This window comes from Canis aureus, chromosome 20 (assembly GCF_053574225.1).
Source record: "Canis aureus isolate CA01 chromosome 20, VMU_Caureus_v.1.0, whole genome shotgun sequence".
NCBI lineage: Eukaryota > Metazoa > Chordata > Mammalia > Carnivora > Canidae > Canis > Canis aureus.
The window spans coordinates 22442087-22461326 of NC_135630.1; the positions used below are offsets into that span (position 1 = coordinate 22442087).

General features: G+C 36.0%; 1 long non-coding RNA gene across 1 annotated transcript in view; it reads right to left on the reverse strand.

The window, feature by feature from the left end:
* LOC144291538 (uncharacterized) overlaps positions 1-19240 on the reverse strand; it is a 159441-nt gene that overhangs the window by 69964 nt on the left and 70237 nt on the right. The window contains exon 5 of the long non-coding RNA XR_013358867.1: positions 2907-3022. This is a non-coding gene — a long non-coding RNA (uncharacterized LOC144291538). The remainder of the gene's footprint in view (positions 1-2906; positions 3023-19240) is intronic.

Here is a 19240-nt window from a genome sequence, read left to right on the forward strand (position 1 = left end):
ATATTCAGCCTTTGGGGGTTTTTTGAGTTTTCTTTGTTTTGATTTGCTTCACTCCCCCAGCTGCCACCCCCTGCCTTTTTTTTTTTTTCCAGTACTGCTTCCATCTTCCAGATTTATAATCAGCTTTTTTTTTTCCAGGTCATATAAAGTGGACATTTTTCATAGTATCAAATATTAATTTACTACCGTGAATTTTTAAACAATTTTAGCGCAGGATTTTTTTTTAAGATTTTATTTATTTATTCATGAGACACAGAGAGAGAGAGAGAGGCAGAGACACAGGCAGAGGGAGAAGCAGGCTCCATGCAGGGAGCCTGATGCGGGACTCAATCCCAGGTCTCCAGGGTCATGCGCTGGGCTAAAGGTGGCGCTCAACCGCTGAGCCACCTGGGCTGCCCCAGGGTTTTTGTTTTTTTGTTTTTTGTTTTTCAGTAAAATTGTGTATGGACCTTGATATGCAAAAACATTGATAGAAGCTTAGCTATATTAAAAAAACATGATGGTGATGGCTTATAACCCCACCTATGGGCCCTAACCCTGCCCCTTGACTCATAAACTGCTCAGGGAAGACAACAGAACATAAGTCAAAAAAAAAAATAACCACTTCTGTTGCATCATCTCTTATGAATATATGGCATTACATATTGCTTACTATTCAATTAAAATATATTCTTATACATTTTTTAGCCTCTTTAACTCATTATGTAGATGAGACTCAGAATTCCATATTGGGCAAAACCATTAATGACTAACTAGCAAGGGTCAGGCATGATGTAAAAACATTTATTTTTATAATTTGAGATTCCAAACATTGTCAAAGAATTCATGCGTGCCAAACTGTTTTGTAATCATTGAAATAACAAGGTTTGAAAGCACTGAGAAGACAGAGCAATTTGAGATTATTTTGGTTTTATCTGATCAGGGCAATCCATCTTTCAATTACCTGTATGGCCACTCAAAACATAACTATCCAATAAAATTGCTTCTCTCCAGTGGCAGCCTGGCCTTTATCCTGATCATAGCTCCATCTGAAAATAACAAGCATCGTACAGGACAACGGGTACTCTACAAGAACATCTTAGTTAAAGGGCCTATCTAATTGATTATGACCAAATTCCACTGGCACTCCAAATTGTAAAGATAGTGCCATATTCTAAATTGAATTTTCTGAAAGACTATCTGTACATTTCAACAGGCTAAGAATTCAGATTTCTGCCACAGTAGATGTCAGGGATTGATGCGAGTTGATGGAAAGAACGTGAAACCCTTGTATTCTAATAGACAATTAACTTGTGGTAGGAAGAATTTGCTGGGCTTCCTTACAGGATGACCAAACATGCTGCTCATGTTTTATGGGCAGAGTCTCTATCATTTGCTTCCCAAGAAAAACAACTGTGTGCGTATATGTGTGTATAGATGAATGTGTTAAACGATAAATCTCTTATTCTTTCTAATCCTTTCTGCCCCTTTCATGAAAAAGAATTACATCAGGCCTCTGTTGGCATGTACTTCAACTTCTAATCAAACAAAACACATGTATGTATCTGGCATATTCATATCTACATCAGACTGTAAAAGTAAAAAAAAAAAGGCTATCATCCGCACATTTGATTTCGAGCACAACAGCAACAAGAGGTATTCAGTGGGCTGTCAAACAAAAAGAATCCATGACAGACCAGGGATATGCTATAAGAAAATGGAAGAGGGATTAAGACATAAAGGGAGAAAATTAGACGATAGGAATGAGAAAAGAAAAAAGAAATGAAAGCAGATAAAAGCTTAGAAAGCAAGAAAAAGGTCAAAATGTTCTTTAGAAGCAAAGACTTGAGTAGAAATGTAAAGTATGGACACTGAGGTTGATTATGGAAAAACTGCTTCACCTTTGTCCCAATTTCTTCTTCTATAAAATGTATCCCACGTATTTACCCCTATTCCCAGAGGTAAATGAGGAAATGCAGGTACAGCAATTAGCAAGGCAGTCAGTGAAGTAAATGTTCAATCCATGTTTGCTAACATGAGTTAGTGTAACAGGAAGGTACTATAATTACTTGTATTGTTTATAGAACTTACTTTACTATTTTAACATAATTTCATCTTTCTAAATATCAGTTATTCTAAGTATCAAATTTTGCCATTCTTCCTTTTTAAAAAAAAAATGTTAAAACTGGTCATAAGGTTTATGTTTAACACTGGTCATAAGGTTAATATTCTAAAATAAGGAATACCGGGAAGAAATTAGTAACAGTCAAACCAGTTCATAAAGTATAATAGTGATCTGCAGCCAAACTCTTTAAAACAAATTTTTCTTGCATAAATAAAGCTGAGATCAATTTCTTATGTTTTTCATCCCCTGCCCAAACATGGTTTGGATATCCCAGAATTCTAGGAAAATTCTAAGTCTTTCCACAAAGTTTGCTCTCTTCCCCAACTCCACTTCTTCTCTTTCCTCCTTTTTATATCCCAAAAATCATTCACAAAATTAAAAATCCCATTTTGAACAGTATTCATCTTAAAAGGGACAATCTAATCATTTTTTCAGAGTAGTTACCATCTTTCAATTGAAACATCTGTATTCTGACCTGATTTTTTTTTTTTTTTTTTTTTTTTTTTTTTTTAGTAACAGTGAGCTCTGAGCTCTGAGGAAGGAGCTACATTTTCTTCTTTTATATCCATCACAGTAACCATCTTAATCCTGTCCATGGAGCAGAAAATCAATTAATATGAATTATCGAATAATATATTTACTAAAGAGAAGAGGAGGAGAAGCAGAGGTTAATTTCAAAGGTCATCCAATTTCAGATTCCTAATGAAAATTCAGTCTTTTGGGCTTCACCTTTTTCCCTATGATTGAAATGCCAAGTACAAGCCGAACAGTCTGTTAACAATCTGAAAAGAAAATATATTACCATGATTGTCCAGGGAAACTGGAAGCGATTTTCTCTTGGGTTGGAGGTTTAAGCAAACAGGAAGCCCTGTTTAGGATTTGTCTTCATCATCTTTCATCACAAGTCAGCCTGGCTTCCTGATAAAGAAATGTGGAACTGCTTTCAGATACTCAACCACATCGGACAGAAATGCCAACTCAACCATCTCCAACTTTAAATTCAAAGTTGCGATTTCTAAACACCCCATTGCCATCAGACCACAGCTTTCGAAGTAAAATTTTGCCTCTTAATCTCTATGAGCAGTGGGCAGAAAATGAGTCTTTGTTGGTATCTAACCTCACAGCTAAGGGATCTCATTTTATTTCTACCACTGAACGTCAAGACTATGAGAAATAAGCCATGTAATAGAGAATAATAACTAATAATCACAGACCCCTGAAGGCGTTTTCTTCTTAGCATTAATAAGGTAGTTTTCTATAACTACTTGAAAAACTATTATTTATGAAATGAAACTTTAAAGACTTCCTATCAAAATCTTATAGTAATTTCCAAATGGAAAGTGCATAATACCCCACAATTTGTCTCTAATCTGTATTTCTTTTACAACCTCAAATTTCATGAAACTATTTAAGTTAAACTTGCTAACATAATAAACACATCAGTTTTCAGTGAAAACTAAAACTCGAGCATTTAAATTCAAATAAATGATTTTCTACAAAGAGTTCAAGATGAATTGATAAATTTACATGAAGAAGCTGATGCTAGAAAGTTGAGCCTGAAGTTCCAGTAGATACAAACTACAAAATGACTAGTATTTCATCTAATATAAAGTATAAATAAATAAATAAATAAATAAATAAATAAAGCAAAATCAGAACTCCTGACACTCTAAAAATTACATTGACTTATCATTTCACACAATAGATTTTTATCTACTAGAGCTAAATATACCTATCATCTCACTTGATGTATTTGTAAAATCTATTCTCAGTAATATTTCCAAATATAAATTATTCTAAGGTTCCATTTTCATAGTATTTTTGAAAACTTTAAATTAATATAAGAAAGGAAGAGGTCATTGTAATGCAGAGAGAAAATCCAAGAGCAGATTCATCAAATATGATTGGTATCAGACTTAATAAGCATCTGTGATTTAAATATATCCCCAATTTAATTCTAGAAGTCACTGATTAATGTTGAGGCCAAGAAGAAGACAATGTAAGCAACTACCACATCACAAACATTCCAGATGTTTCTTGAGCCCAGTTTGCTCCCAACTTATCAGCCTATGACAACCACCATTCAGTCTTTCCTACTACCTTTCAAAATTGCATTTTCAATATTCATTTTTAAAAAACAAGAGGCAAAATAGAAAGAGGAAAGTAAACTTGAACAAAGACATATAGTTTGTTTTCTGTCCAAGAAAATAAAATGTGCTCTTGTTGAAAAACATATGAATGAATTTCCTTAGAATGATGCAACCCCTCCAAAAAACTCACAGGAGTCATCACCATGGGTGGTAGGATGCTGAGTTTCTCACAGGAAGCGGCTCAGGTAATTGCTTGTTTGTTTTGTAGTGAGAGGCATCCTATTACGTGCCTACGGGTTTCTTCTATGAGAAAATCTGCCACATGGCCCATTTTGTTTCAGGCATTTCATAGGCATTTGTCTCATGTGTTTAGAAAGTCCATCATCTTAATAAGTGATCTGTAGAACAAATGACTAAATGGGAAATACATGCTGTTGGCAAACAAGCTATATTACAACATAAGAAAAAAGTCTACAAATAATGTAAAGCTACGAATCCCAAGTTAGAAAACACAGTCACTTCTGGAATAAGACCACAAATCGGAGACGGGTTAGATTATCCGGCTGGTTAAGTTGTCTGGAAGGAATTCCAATGCTGAGGCCATTATTAGGCAAGCCCCATGAAAGGAAGTAAGAATTACTTCATCACTGTCTCTGTGGATCCCGGTGAGGTCAGTTTAAGAGTTCTACAAATAACTCTAGCTTGCATACACTGCACCACACACCATGCTCCATGGTGGGGATACAGAATTGAATACTATCTGGCCCTTGCTGTCATGGAATTTAATTCAGCAGAGAAAACAGACCCATAAACAGATCATTCCAAATTAAGAAAGGACATAATGACAGAGCTATTCACAGCGTGCAATGGCATCCGAGGGAAAGAGGGCATTTGGTACCATATGAAGAATGGAAAGGCTGTCCTGGAAGGCTTCCCAGCAGAGACAGTCCCTGGCCTGAGCTTTGAAAGATGGGTTGGAGTCTTGCAGTCAGCCGGGTGAAGATGGGCAAAGGAACATTCCAAATTACAAAAGGGTGTGAACAAAGACACATGTGTCTTTGCAACTGCAAGCCATTTAGTATTACCAGGATATAAATTTTAAATTATATGAGGGTATACATTTTAAAAGCTAAAGTCAAAGAGGCTATATGGGCCCAGCCTCCGAAAACACGTGCACCCTGTTGGGAGCTTGGATGCTATCCAATGAGTACTGGGAAGTACCTAGAAAGCAAAATTTCTCCAGTCCCTTCACTGTTCCTCTCTTGTCACCAGCATACAAGACAGTTGTGAATCTATTGCTTCGGAAAACACTGGGGAAGTGGAGGTGGGGGGGTGGGGGTACATTGAGGAGAAGTATCAACTTGTTCTTTCTCTTTCTGCTGCCATATTTGAATAAATGTTAACTCTGCTCTTTTATCGGCCTCATTGGATTGAACATAGGATATCTGGGATACAGAATAGAAAGCTAATGAGTGTCACATAGAAGCAATATTAGAAGAAAATGCATTCTAATACAGGGCAAGGGGGAATATACGGGTAGGTAGAAACCAGAGAAAGAAGACTCTGCAGGAGCAAAGAAGCAGGTACATGTAGGGGTATACATGAAATTTGCAAAGGCAAGGTAATGAATATCCAGAAACACATACAGCAACACAGGAATCATTAAAAGAGGAATCATTGTAAAAATATCTAGGTGTATTTCACATGTAAAATATTGTTTTCATGCTTAAATAAGTGATTTCCATACATAAGGTAGGAAACATAATAATACTGAGTTCTATTCAAAAAATATCTCCTGGGAACCAGTCCCATTATTTTATAAACTATGTTCATGTATATAAAATAAATTCACCAAAAGAGGAAAAACAAATACATTGGGAAAAGTTAAGTGAAAGAGTTGACCTGAGAAGAAGAAAAACATAAAAAGTAAGGCTGAACAAAGGAGAAGAAATACAAAGTCCAGCTGTAATAATCAACAACCTTCAGTGAATGCTTACAATGTTCTACTCTAGGTACCATCTGAAGGGCCTTAATGCTATCTCATTCAATCCTACAATAGCCCTACTATTGTTTTGCCCATTTTACACATAAGGAAACTGAGGCTCACTGAGGTTGAATAACAGAACTGCTATCCTGAAGCCACGCCGGTAATAAATGGCACAACAGGAATTGGAATCCAGGGGGTCAGAATCCAGCCTCCCTGAGTGGGAAGATCAAGATTACTCAAGGGAACAACTCTGAATTGAAACCATGTATTAAGTGAAGCAATCCGACACACACACCCCTCAACAAAAAAACAAAATGGCTTCCCTGAAAACAAATATCATGGAAAAAAGAAAGAAAATTGATTTTAATTCTCCTGAAATGTCTATGTTAGAAACATTGAAATCTGTGCTGTTTTCCAACATGTTGCAAGGGTAGTAAGTACCATTGGCTATGAGGCCTAAATAACTTGTTACTAATAACAAAGCATCTTGGTTTATAAAGGAAAATTCTGTTATAGGAAAAAATAACTTTGCACATCTAGAAGGAAGCTACAATCAACATGTTACTTTATGTGCATACACATGTCCTTACATCTAAAGAAAAAAAATAATAATGACATGCATGAAAGGCTTGGCTGCAAAAGAAAAGAATTTGCCTAAAGTCATGACGGAGCAAGTGGCAAAATCACTTTGGAAAATGTCCCTTGTTAGCAAAGTAAATTTCTACTTAGCTGTATCTTTTAATTAGTTAAATAAAGAAAGCAACCAATTACTCTGACCAGAAGTTTGTTTATTCAACACTTTTTATTCAGAGCTAATAACCTCTACAGCTTCATGGTTCTGAATGTTTATTCATATTTGGGCAGAGTTAATCTGTCTGATTTCTCTATGGATGACACTGTTCTGAATATTGTTATATTATACAAACTACAGTTTAATTAAACAATGGAATAATGTTGGGTTTAAAAAGACCAGTATATATCATTATTTTTATACTTTTAATTTCTATATTAATATAATTAATAAACAACACCTTTATTATCATTATTTAGTACTTATTGGTGGCTAATATCATCATTAAGTAATTAATGAACACTTTCACTCCAAATATTTTAAAATTCATTTATTCAGCACATCTCTATCAAATGTTTATTAGGTATAAAGAACTATAAAGGATATTTTCATGATAAATAAGGCACTGAACTAGAAATCAAGAACCAAAAAAAAAAGAAAGAAAGAAATCAAGAACCTTAGTAGTAGTCAACACGTCTTTTTATTTACTAACTCCCATAATTAAAACATAAATATTTAAATAAATCAGCAGGCTAATCTTTCAGAATACCTCTAAGCAAAGTTTGTCTCTGAAGGGACAACCTTTGTTCTGTTTTCAGTATATCTTAACCATATTAAGAAATCCAACCCACATAATAAGATTTCTATTTCTAAGACAGGAATGAATGCCTGATATTTTTAGTTTATATTTCTAAATGCAGCTAAGTTCTAAGTGTCCCTGTGGAGGAAAGAAAACCCACAACAGAAATCATTTGCTTTTTTTAATTTAAAATGTTACATCTTCAAGTCATACTTTCCACAATGAAAACATGTCCACTTGTTGACATGCTCTACTCTAGCTGAAATGACATAATCATTTCAACCCCCTGAATTTAAAATTGAAATGTCTTTTCCTTCTTTCAGAAAAGAAAGAACTACCCTATGATTAAATCTTCCCACAATTTCTTTTAAAGTACTTGAACTTAAAAAAAAGAGAGAAAGAAAGAGAAAGAAAAGAAAAAGAAGAGAAAGTTCTCCTCTATTTTTATCAGAAATTACTCTTCCCACACAGACACTGTGGCTAGCTCAATGAGTGGTTGGCAAGTTGAGTTATTTACAACAGTAGACTTCTCCTCCCTCCAATCCCCCACTCTTTCCAGGAGTACAAGTGAACAGCTGCCTTTGAGGATTTCCTATCTTGTTCCCCTGGCCCTTCCAAACACTCATTTCTTTCCTCTATCCAGCTGTGGCTTCCCTCAAATTGCTGAACTACACAGAATGTCCTCTTAACCCCACATTAGTTGCCATAGGAAATCGAGTCTTTAGATGATATAATGTCTAAACCATATCACCTACTCAATTCTTTTCAAACAAGAACATCTCTGAATTGCTTTTGAGGTCATTATTTGTTCATCTACACAGGCTTTATTAGGCCACTGCCATTATTAAATTATATATTCACCCAATACTTACTGAGCACCTATATAATGCAAGTTAACTTTACTAGGCCCTGCAGGAAAAAATTTAATGTAATGACAGATGCTGTGACTATCCTCTCAGAACTCATGGTTACAGGCTGATGCAAGCCTACATAGATCTACTACAGGAAACACTACTAAAGTACTAGAACAGAAGAAAAACAAAAAACAGAGGGAATGAGAGGGTCAGGAAGAGAGTAGGAGTTGTTGACATTGCCAGGGAAAGATTTCATTGATATTTTGAGATCCAGCTAACTGGAAGATCAAAAAGCACAAAAAAGACTGAAATAAAGAGGGACTACAATTCCAGACAACTAAAATACAAATTGGCGTTCTTTTTTGGAATAAGGATCTGACTAACAATATCTAAGTGTTTATAGCTCTAGGAAAGATCACTGAAAATTACAATAAAAATTCATATGAATCAAGTTTTAAGCCATATTCACTCAAAGGCATCAAGTATGTTCCCCCAGGACCTCAATGAGACTGGAGCTTTTCTCTAGCTTATTTCCATTCTACTTGCAACAATCTACACTAATTGGTGCCACTCTCCCTTCAGACAAAGCTCCTTTGGTGGTCTGAATGGCTCAGGTTTAATGAAGCTACAACCAGGCCTTCACCATAATCTTACAAAGCTCTGCACATTCAACCTCATTCAACAAACATTTGCTGGGAATGCACAACAGGCAAGGCTCTGGGCTAAAAGAGTAAAGAAAGATGAACAAAATACAGTCCTTACAGTTAAGATGCTCACAGCTGGAGAGTCTACCTGTAAACAGTTACCTGAAACAAAATGGGCGAGGCATTGAAAGAGTAAGGAAAGGACCTGTGGACAAACAAAGGAGGAGCACTTAAATGGAGGAGGGGAAAAAAATATTTCCAAGAGACCTCACAGGAAGGTGACCTCTGAGGAGCAGCTACAAGTATGCTTGCCCTTTTCTTACAGAACAGTAACCAAATTTCTAAGAATGAAGGCAAGAACCAATAAAGGGTCAAGGGTCAAAGGTCAAATTAAAATAATTAAATATGCTCTATAAAGGGATTTATACTTTATTCTCTAGGCATTAGGAAGAATCTTAAGCTATTGTAGAATTTTTTTTTAAGATTTTATTTATTTATTCATGAGAGACACACAGAGAGAAGCAGGGACATAGGCAGAGGGAGAATCAGGTTCACAGCAGGGAGCCCAATGCAGGACTAGATCCCAGGACCCCCGGGATCATGACCCAAGCCAAAGGCAGACACTCAACCACTGAGCCACCCAGGTGTCCTGAAGAATTTTAAATAAAAATAATTTTAAACAAATCAAAATATAATGAATGCATATTTGTTATCTATATCTAATACTAATGTTATAAGGTTACAATTAATGTGTAATTACATATATATGTAATAACTCTGGCAAAGTGATGCAAGGTAGATGGGAGAAATAAAACTAAAAGCAGGAAGATGAATTAAGAAACTATTCCAGAAGTTCAAGTTAGAGATGAGGATTTGAACTTAATGAAAATGGGAATTGTGAGAAGGGAACAGAAAAAAGGCTTCAAATGTATAACTGGTAAATCTTGATTTCCAACTACATATGTAAGGCTGAGAAACTAAAAATCTAGGAAGATCTCCAGGTTTCTGACTTGCAGAAAGGGTGGGTGCAGAATTACCAGTAAGGTATATTGAGCATCATAGAAGTAGAACTGTTTGGGATAGAAGAAAAGAAGTTGATTGAAGCTTGTTAACTATGAGGTACTCATGGGTCATTTAAAAGGATTCATCCAGAAGATACTGGAAAAATTTATGACAACACCCTGCTCTCCATTCAAAGGTACATGGAGAAAATGGAGGAAAGAATCCAGACTGATTATGTCTTGGACTAAAAATAAACATTCAACATAAAAGTAGCCAGAGAATTAAAAAATACTTGGAGATTAAACAACACATTTCTAAACAACATGAATCAAAGAAGAAATCTCAAGAGAAGTTGAAAAATGTTTTAAACTAAATAAAAATGAAAATACAACATAGTAAAAGTTGTGGGATACAGTGAAAACAGTGCTTATAGAGAGGCTGAAGAACAGTAGAAAGATCTAAAATCAATACACCAAACTTCCACTTTAGAAAACTAGGAAAAGGATCCCTGGGTGGCGCAGCGGTTTGGCGCCTGCCTTTGGCCCAGGGCGTGATCCTGGAGACCCGGGATCGAATCCCACATCAGGCTCCCAGTGCATGGAGCCTGCTTCTCCCTCTGCCTGTGTCTCTGCCTCTCTCTCTCTCTCTCTCTCTGTGACTATCATAAATAAATAAAAAAAAAAAAAAAGAAAACTAGGAAAAGAAAGTAAAACTAAATCCAAAGTAGATGAAATCATAAAAATTAGAACAGAAATCAATGGAATTGAAAACAAGAAATAGAGAAAATCAATGAGACCAAATGTTGGTTCTTTGAAAAGATCAATAAAATTGATAAGCCTCTAGTCAGTATAACTAAAAAAAGGGAGAGAAAACCGAAATTACTGATAACAGAAATGAAAAAGGGGACATCACTACAGGTCATGGATATTAAAAGAATAACAGAACAGTATGAACAACCCTATCCCCATAAATCTGAAAGCCTAGATAAAATGGATCATCCTTGAAAGACACAATCTGCCAAAACTCACATAAGAAATAGACAATCAAAAGATGTCTCTATCTTTTAAAGAAATTGAATCAATAATTAATAACTTTCAAAAGAAGGGTACCTGGGTGGCTCAGTCAGCGAAGTGTCTGCTTTTGGCTCAGGTCATGATCTCAGGGTCCTGGAATCGAGCCCCAAATTGGGCTCTCTGTTTAGCAGGGAGCCTGCTTCTCCCTCTCCCTCCCTCTTCTACCTGCCACTCTGCATACTTGTCCTCTCTCTCTCTCTGTGTCAGATAAATAAAAAATCTTTAAAAAAATAAATAACATTCAAAAGAGAAAGTACCAGGCCCAGATGGGGTCACCGGTGAATTCTACCAAATAGTTAAGGAGGAAATTACACAAATTCTCTACAATCCCTTCTAGAAATTAAAAGCAAAAAGAATACTTCTAATTCATTCAATGAGGCCATCGTTGCCCTAATACCAAAAAAAAAAAAAAAAAAAAAGGACATTACATGAAAACTACATACCAATATCTCTTATGAACATAGATGCAAAATCCTCAACAAAATATTAGCAAATAGAATCCAAGAATGGGAGACATCTGGGTAGTTCAGTGGTTGAGTATCTGCCTTCGGTTCAGGGTGTGATCCCAGGATCTTGGGATCGAGTCCAGCATCAGGCTACCCGCAGCAAGCCTGCATCTCCCTCTGCCTATGTCCCTGCTTCTGTATGGCTGTCTCTTATGAATAAATAAATAAAATCTTTTTAAAAAATCCAATAAAAGAAGATGTGGTATATGTATACAATGGAATATTCCTCAGCCATTAGAAACGACAAATATCCACCATTTGCTTCGACGTGGATGGAATTGGAGGGGATTATGCTGAACTCTGGGAAACGAACAAGGGGTGGTGGAAAGGGAGGTGGGTAGGGGGTGGGGGTGACTGGGTGACGGGCACTGAGCGGCGCACTTGATGGGATGAGCACTGGGTGTTATGCTATATGTTGGCAAATTGAACTCCAATAAAAAAATAAAAATAAATTTTTAAAAAATCCAAGAATGCATAAAAAGGATTATAGACTATGATTAAGTGGGATTCACCCCAGGTATGCAACATTGATTCAGCATTCAAAAATCAAGTAATGGAATTCATGATATCAACAGGCTTAATATGAAAAATCACATAAACATATCTATAGAAGCAGAAAAGCATGTGACAAAAAGCAGCAATCACTCATAAAACTCTCAGTGAACTAGAAACAGAAGGGCACATCCTCAAGTTGATATAAAGAACATGTACATCTACAGCTAACATGATATTTAATGGAGAGAAACTAGAAGCTTTCCCACTATGATCAGGAACAAGGCAAAGATATCCCCTCTTGCCACTCCTTTTTATTATCATCAGGGAAGTCTAGATAATGCAATACAACAAGAAGAGGATTAAAGGTATCCTGATTAGGAAAGAAGAAAACTGTCTCTGTTATTAGATGATATGACTGTGTATGTAGAAAGTTTTAAAAAATTCGCAAAAATCTACTGGAACTAATAAGCCACCATAGCAAGGTTGCAGAATACAAAGTTAATATAGTAAAGCCAATCATTTTCTTATATACTTATGTAAACAATATTTGAAATTTAAGACAAAATACTATTTCTCTGGGATGCCTGGGTGGCTCAGCGGTTGAGCATCTGCCTTTGGCTCAGGACATGCCTGGGGTCCAGGGATCAAGTCCCACATCGGGTTCCCTGAGAGGAACTTGCTTCTCCCTCTGCCTATGTCTCTGCCTCTGTGTGTGTGTGTCTCTCATGAATAAATAAATATAATCTTTAAAGAAAAATACCATTTACCCAAAAGAAATAAAGCACTTAGGCATAAACCTAACAAAAGATGGACAAGATCTAAACACTTAAAGATTAGAAAGTACTGTATTGCCCTATTTATGTGGTTTTATGCTACATTGAGAACCTTTTTAAAAGTTATAAGAATCATGTAGCAGAGCATTTTCTTCAGGGTTTTAGTCCACATAATGAAGCGATTCGTTCATGTGCATTAATTAAATGGATTCAGTGCTCAAGGTATACAAAGGACTATGCTGGGAACTGAGGATAAAAAGACCAGTAAAAGACAGTTCTGACTTTATTTAATTGGGGTATTGAAGAGGGAAAAGGAGAGAAGTCTAAGAGGAGAAAAGTGTAGAGTGGGATCTGGTTAATAATACCCTGGTTTGACCTATTTTATATTTTTCATTTCTTTTAGGGGTGAGGTATAAGAAAAGTCACCTAAGCCAGTTTGCAATTACATAAGGGTTTCCTATATGAGGCTCTGTTAGCCAGATCGAACATGAGATGGCCAAACCTTGGAATCACTCCTCTAATGCAGTTACTTCCCTAAGTAGCACCTGAAAAGAGCAAATGTGTTGGCCCAGAATCTATGCCATAGGGTGTAGGACATCAAACCAGAGATCTCTGAGACAGGAAAAGTGCTTATCTTCCCAGTAGAAGCACACTTCAAAGGATTAGGCACATACTTCAAAGAGTGTTTACCCTCCTGTCTCTTGGATGCCTTGGTCTAGTAGCCAGTACTAACACCCCATTAGCACTTCATTAGCCTGGGCTCAAGAATGCTGGAAAAGAGTCCTGGACCTAGGAAGCATCCCTAGACTGCAACTAAGAGACTCCTCCATTTTTCTTACCACTTTTATAAATGATCCGGTACTCATCCATCCCCCTCAAATAATACATATCTGAGTTCTAGAGTTGGTGTCAGCGAGACATATGTGACAAAGTAGGGCAAATTTTAACAATCAGTATCATATATCCAAATATTCCTTTAAAAATACACCATAAATAATCACCAGGTCTAGAAACACTTTGGCAACAAGCATCTCCAAAATCTTTACCTAATACTGAAATACGCCTTCAACGTATTTGAGATTTTTACAATAACTTCTTGGTCTTTCCTGCTTTCTGTATACTCCAATTCTGGCTGCCTGTAGACCATTTGCCTCGACAATTCATAGTACAACATCTGGGATATTGCGGACACCAAAATTCTCATACAGCAGTTCAAAACATTCTTTCCTCACAAAAAGCAAAATCATCTCCCTGAAGATTCTATTATTAGCACATGGAATCTGCTTCCACAGCATCCTGTAAGAGAACTGGACCCCCTTCTATAAATTTTCCCAGATGCAGTCCACATAGTGCCCATCAGACTGAACAGTCAAACACACCAACCTAACATAAACTGTACATTTGCCAGATAGAACTAAGATTTTAAGAAATTTTATGTTATTTGAATGTGCAAGAAAGATCAAGAATCCTAACTTACTAAGGGGAGAAAAGAGTGAGATCTCTTGATGCTATTTTGTTCAAAACTGCAGTATGGCACTTACTTTCCATAAGTAGCTAAAAAGAAAACTGGAAATATATGATGAAAATGAATTGACTATTACCCCTTTAAATTAATGGAGATTTCTGAGAAAGCTGGATCAGTGCACTTCACTTCTCACGGTCTGATTGAAGGGTTACGTTTTCCATGGAATATTGAGTTGTGATTGCACTTGGGAATTCCAAATAATAAAGGATGAGAGAGAAAAAAATCTCATTTAATAAGCTATCTTGTGAAAACACATTGTTAAATAAATGTCTCATCTGGGGATCATTTTGTATAATACAAAAATATCAAATCACTATTACGCACACTTGAAATGAGTAAGATACTGTATGTCAATTATACTTCAATTTAAAAAATGCTCCATTAACAAATCTATACATATTTTTACTCAAATGGACACATATACATTGTTCTGAACCTTTCCTTTTTATTTGAATATTATATTTCAATATATATCTATATCCACCTAAGGACAGCTGTATATTTTTCTTTTTAATGGCTACATATTACTTCCATCATTTAACTTTACCTTGGGTTACTTCCAGTTTAGGAAGCTAAGTGTGAAATTTCCTTTTTTTCAGAATCTGGTTTCAGTATAGTTTTGCAAAAATAAAATGGAAGGCTCTCTCCACTCAGTTTCAGAGAAGTGTGTGTGGAGCTTTAAACACCATGAGCCTTGACCTTCTTCAAAGGGACAACATTTTAATAATTTTTTTAACGGATTTTCTTCCTTGCAATTGTTCAGTTTGAGTTTTCCTTGTCATCTGATATCAATTTTGGTAATATGTACTTGCCTAGAAAATCATCCATGTACCCAGATTTTTCAATATCTGTAAAAAAAAAAAAACTTAAACATTTCTTGTAATTTCCTCTGTATCTGGTTATTTTTCCTTCGGTTTCTAATTTTGTGGGTTTGCACTGTCTCCTTTTTCTTTCTCTGAGGTTAACTAGTGATTTATCTGTGTTATTAGGAGATTGATTTATGTATTAGCTCTACTTTCTGTATTCTAATTTCTTAATATTTGCTGTAATTTTATGAAACTTCTTCCTCTTTCTTTAAAAATAGTTTTGCTGGGGTTTTTCTCCCCTTAACTTATTCGGTGAAAAGATCATGTCATTTGAGCTTAAGGCCATGAATCTTCTCCTGAGCATGGCTTCAGCTCTAGAATGTACATTCTAGTATATAGTGTTTTATCATTGGTATTTTCTCTACCTGCTCTTTAACTTCAGTTCTGAATTTTCTCTTGAGCCTAAAACTTATTTGAGAATCATCTTTCTTGTTGTTGCTTTTGATTCTAGATGGTTGGGATTTATTTTCTTTCTGTAATAAATTTCTAGTTTCAGTGTATTGTGATCTGTGACTACGTTATGCCCTCTTTTTCTAGTTTGCACAATTTACTGAGGTTTTCTTAGTTCCCAGACATAAGTTTGTCTGTTTGTTTTTAATATTCCAAGAGCAGGGATCCCTGGGTGGTTGAGCGCCTGCCTTCAGCTCAGGGCATGATTCTGGAGTCCCGGGATCAAGTCCCACATCGGGTTCCCTGCATGGAGCCTGCTTCCTCTGCCTATGTCTCTGCCTCTCTCTCTGTGTCTCTCATGAATAAATAAGTAAAAGTTTTAAAAATAATAATAATATTCCAAGAGCATTAGAAATGAGATCCTGTTCTCTGATTTCAAGTCAAGGAATATATATATATATATATATATAGTGTGTGTGTGTGTGTGTGTGTATATATATATATATATATACACTTTAGATCTCATCATCATGGACCTTTTTTAAAGAAAGATGCTTGGGTATTCTGTTCCCTGAATTCTTTCATGTCTGAGGTGATCTGTCTGTGTCCTATATACTCAAACAGCTCAGCTGGGTCCAAATTTCTCAGATTGTCTGGCAATACTTTCCATCCCTCCACAACTTTTCCTTCTTTGATTCATTGTTTCCCTTCTGTGAGGTCTCATTTCAGAAAAGTAATATTGTCTTTAATTTATTTGATAATGTGGAGAATTCTATGTTTGAGATGGTTTTTTTCTACTTGTGGGCATAATTCCTACTCTGATGTGAATTAGTCATTGGCCTTACATCATAAAAATAAGAATAATAACTCAAGGACTCTCTACATGCCAGTTTGCATGGATTAGCTCTTATTCCTCTTTCTTTTGTGTTCAGTATCTGTGTATAGATCCCATGTTCATTCTTTTCAGAAAATGACATCCTTGAATGAAGACAGTTCTTTCACCACCAGCAGAGATTGGTGGGAGGAGCCAGGAAGAAAAACTAAGACAGCGAGTATCTAGAATTTAAATATATTGTCTCAAAATACCTTTTCACTAATTTTCAGGCCTAGGTATGTCACCAGTTACAATGGTCCCTGCATTCAAGTTACTAAACCTCCATTTTTTCTGTTCCCGTGCCCAACAAAGAGTGAGAAGGCTATCTTGCTGGAGCATCGCAAAGCACCTGTAGGTGTGTATAACTCCTTCACAGACTATCCTAAAAACAGTGCATTTTTACATGCACATATGTTTTTACATATTTGCATTTTACATGTACATAATAAGTTTACTGCTTTACTGATATAAAGGATGGATAGCACACAATTTACAAAATAATCACAAAAGACAATTGTAAAGTCTGTACAGCCGATTGATTCTCCCAGAATGCTTTATTGAGTTTTAACAAATTCGTACCCAGCCTATGATTGCAACTGACAAGCAAATGTGGTTCTGACGCAAACGCTGGATGATATTTCCAGTTAGCTAATAAGTAAGATGAAAGTGAAACAGCAAAGACACACATGTGGGAACATCATACTTTCATTGGTGACTTGAGCAGCTTACTCACTGAACCAAATTATAAATTCAAACACTAAAAGGATACCTCCTCAACTTTTTGTGCTGCGGATGTGACATTGTTCGTTTTAATAAGCATTAATGTTTTCTCTATCACTCTAAGTCCAAATAATAAGCAATAAGCGAAGTGCTGATCTACAGCATTTGCAGATTTTCATAATATAATATTTCCACCATGGCTAATTTCAAACTACCAATGTGACATCACTGATCACAGGGTTGGGAGTAAATGCACAGAAGGGCACTTTAATATAACATTTTCACCAATCAAATACAATCGATGTAAATGCCTCAAGAACATTAGGTAATAATAAAATATGGAAATATGGAGTGTTGAGTTTCGAGTACTTATTACCTTTGTTTTTAACATTATTGTAATTTTGTAATTTAATTTTGAATGACTGTGTTTAATGATCAACTTTTTGATCAAAAATTTACAAATCAGCTCTAGACGGTAGACCATGAGCTGGCTCCAACATACTATGTAAGTCTCCAGCAGCCTGTGATTCCCTAACAAATCTATCTGCCTTCTAACATCTTCCCTCTTCCCAGTGGTCAGCCTTTTGTGATAAAAAGAGATATCTGAGTAATTCTGTTTACACCCTGACCCTGCTCCTCCTTGGCTACATAAACCTGAATTCAATAACTTCCTGTAGCAAATCCAAACCCTCAGACTCTTGTCATTCCAGAGAAAGATCCTTGGTTGGGGCCTTTCAGGACAGGGCACCCAACTTGTAAAGCGCTCTCTGGTCATTACCAGGAATCAGAGATATATGTGCCAGCAGACTGAGGTCATCTCAGCTTGGTCCCAACGTCACTGTTTCTGGCACCTACACTTTGCTGGCATGGCTTGCATGTGCCCGGTTTCATTGAGGATGGCCTTTCTTATTTGTTTTACACCATTGTTATTTTTTATTACTTCAAGGAATAAACTGGGATGCAAACACATTTCTTCTGCCATCTTTAGCCAAAAATCTGCATTCGGTCTTTAAACTTAAACATTTTCACTTGAGAGTCAAGTTCCTCTTTATAAGCAATGCCCTTGAGATACACAACCTAAAAGAGGTACCATAAGAAAATTAAGTATGTCAGTACCAAAATAAATGTGCCTCACAAAAGAAAGTGCTGAGTATATAGGCAATGATTACAACAGTGAAAAAAGGTCTATATGTTAGGACATTTGCCGATCGTATACAAATGTTTAAAGAACCAGATCTTTTTAATCCCCAGCTGAAATGCATTACACACATTGTTTAACGATAAGAAAGGAGGAACTATGTACATGTGTTTCCCATATAAATGGAAAAGACAATTTTTGAGGAGGGAAAACAAGGACATTGACTCACAATCAAGTCATTCCAAAGTGGTGGAGTCTGTGGTATTTATTCTCTGTGTGTGGAACATTTACAATTAAAAAAAATAAAAAATAAAATTAAAAAAAAAAAGATAGCCCACATCATTCCCACAAAGCCTATTTGCTGAAAGGAAACATGTCATTGGACCAAAGAGCTCCAGAAGAAAAACAGAGGTATGTGATTAACATTCTCAGTGTTTCTTTCTTTTTTAAATTCAGATTTGCTTCAGAACATTTTGAGATATAGCCTAATATTTAACATGGAAATACTTGAACAAATGCCCATTTTGGCGTATGTTTGTTCTTCAAAATTTGCCTCCAAATGAGAGAAAAAAAGACAATATGACCTAGAGCAAGAAAGAAAAATCTGGGAAGGATGTGAAAGGATCTGTGAGACAGCCACAAGGCATTCAACGTGAAACTACTTATCAGGCCCAAAGTGGGCTATCTTCCCATAGGAAGGTGTAGGAGGGGAGCCCGGGCAAATCTTATCTTGGAAGGGAGATAGATGGTCCCTGGAGTAAAAATGACTCCATCAACTTTTCACTGAAGAGTTTCCAGATAAATAACATCTTTCCACAAATAATTTGCT